Source organism: Scomber japonicus, chromosome 1 (assembly GCF_027409825.1).
Source record: "Scomber japonicus isolate fScoJap1 chromosome 1, fScoJap1.pri, whole genome shotgun sequence".
Lineage (NCBI taxonomy): Eukaryota > Metazoa > Chordata > Actinopteri > Scombriformes > Scombridae > Scomber > Scomber japonicus.
Genome location: NC_070578.1, coordinates 3,080,001 through 3,082,461, shown reverse-complemented (window position 1 = coordinate 3,082,461; position 2,461 = coordinate 3,080,001).

Here is a 2,461-nt window from a genome sequence, read left to right as displayed (position 1 = left end):
CCAACCTTTTCATAGAAACAGGGCTGAAGCAGACAGGAGGCTGCCAGCTCAAAGCCAAGGTTAAAGGCAAAAGAGAAATATTTAACTGTCAAATTAAATCACTGTTTAACATTCACATAATGTAGAGCTAGTCTAATAATTGTACTGTATGTTGATGCTTGAATGTGCAGAGTATTTAACCTTTATTTAACCAGGAAGTCACATTGAGATTAAAACTTCTTTTCCAAGCAAGACCTGAACAAGACTGGGTCAGTTAGCAGCAACACATACAACAGCAACAGAATAACAAAATATAAAGTGAGAAATACAAATCATAACAAAGGCAGCAATAAATAAGCACATCTCAATTGTTCAATTAAGACAAGTGCAACTAGAAGTGAGAGTCTCATATCCTACGTTTAAAATCATTTAAAGGGATGAAGGTTTCTAGTTTCAGTTTGGATTGAAGATCATTCTAGGACCAGTGACCAGGACCAGTAGTGATGTAAATCAAGGCTGAGTGATACAGGCGATCAAGTTTTGATAAGGTGGATGGTGAAACAAACCTATAAATGGTATCGCCAAAGTCAACCTGTGACAGAAAAAGGCCAGTAACTAAAAGCTTTCTTGATGCAGCAGGACTTGAACCTGTACAGAAAGCCTAAAGTGAATTTCAGTTTCTTTGAGAGATAGTCAATGTGATGTTTGAAATTTAGACTTTTGTCCAGCCAAACTCCCAAATATTTGTAACAATCAACAGATTGAATAGGAACACCATGTAGAGTAGTGACAGAGAGTGTTGGAACCTCTGCTCTCCCAGAAGTAAAGATCATGGTTTTAGTTTTGTTTGGATTTAGAAGCAATGTGAGATCGCACAGAACAGACTGTAGGGAGTTCAAATCAGACTGAAGATTGGCTGTGTCTGTGGTAGGGGGCACAGGAGTACATGACGGTGTCGTCAGCATACACATGGAAATGACAGAATTTAAAGTTATCACAGATGTTATTTATATAAACTAAAAAGAGCAGAGGACCCAACACTGAGCCTTGGGGAACACCCTTTGTTATAAGAACGGGGTCAGACGTTACCAGATAACAGAGGAACCACTGTGAAGCTTTTCTGCCTGCAAGGTATTGATAGAAGTGAGTGGTCCACAATGTCAAAAGCCACACAAAGAGACACAGGTGTGCTTCTTGTCGTCATCCAAGACTGGCTGAAACTGTACTGCATTCAAAACGAAAACCAGATTGCATGTTGTTTAGAATGTTGTGTGAGTCCATGTATGATTTCAGTTGTGTGGCAGTAAGGCCAATGATTCCAAGGTATTTGAGAGTACAGAGAGGATAGAAATAGGTCTGTATGTATGCCCTTGACTCTAAGTGCAACTGGAGATTTTCATCTCTGTACAATTGAGTCCATTATGTGAGACAGAAGTTGATGAAAAAGGGCTGGCAGACAGTTGCCCATGGATAAGCACTGAATGACATTTCATCAGGCTTTTGGTGTGACCCAATTACAGGTCTAAAATAATGTAAGATTAGCTTCTTGTTTCATTTGTTCAATTATGAAGCACACAAAAGACAGGTAGTTGAGTAATTCACAATCATCTTTATTGTCAACACTCTGTATTCCTGTCACTTTTTAGATACAAAGCACCTCATAGATCCAAAATACCACACATTCAGTCATACATGCATACATTCATTCATTCATGTGCTAGCTAATTTAGACACTCTTAGGAGGCCTAACAAAGTCTTGAGATGCAGCACTGAATTTAAGATCCTTAATGTCTTACTGTATGTCAGGTTTCAATGTTTCAGTGGTCAAATGTCCACTGGAAATGTTTTTCTTCAGCAGACACATTCAATGCAGTTTAGATGATGCCTAATCTCATTGTTATACAGCATAGTGAACAAGAGGTTGTTTCCTAACCTCCACTCAATTGTTAAGTTAACCATATCGGTAAACTCCTGATTTATGCTTACTGCCACCACCACCTTTACAAAAAACAAATCAAACCAACTATTTAACCCTGCTGCCTTAAGAGAAGCATAATGTGCCATTTGCCCATCCGAAAAAAATTCATGTGTCCAAGAAAGGGAAGGTAAAGGGTCCTACAGCTGATATGGAACTCAGCATTGTGCTAAATGGCCCTTCTGTAGTTTACTGTAAGCTTAGGCACTTCATAACATGCAAACTGTCAATCATTTCATATACAATGAATGCTTTGCTGTGCAGATATATAAGTCAGAGACAGATTCATTTAACAGCAACAAGAACACCTCAGCTTTTTTCTAAACTAGTGGCTGAGACAGGCAAGGCAAACAAGACCGATTTATGAGTAGAAGCAACAGTGGAGGTGCAATATCTCATGCTGCCATGAGCTGTGATGTGACAGTAGAGAGAGATGTCTGTTGCAGTTTTGTGTGTGTGTGTGTGTGTGTGTGTGTGTGTCTGTTTGTATGTGTGTGCATTTTATTC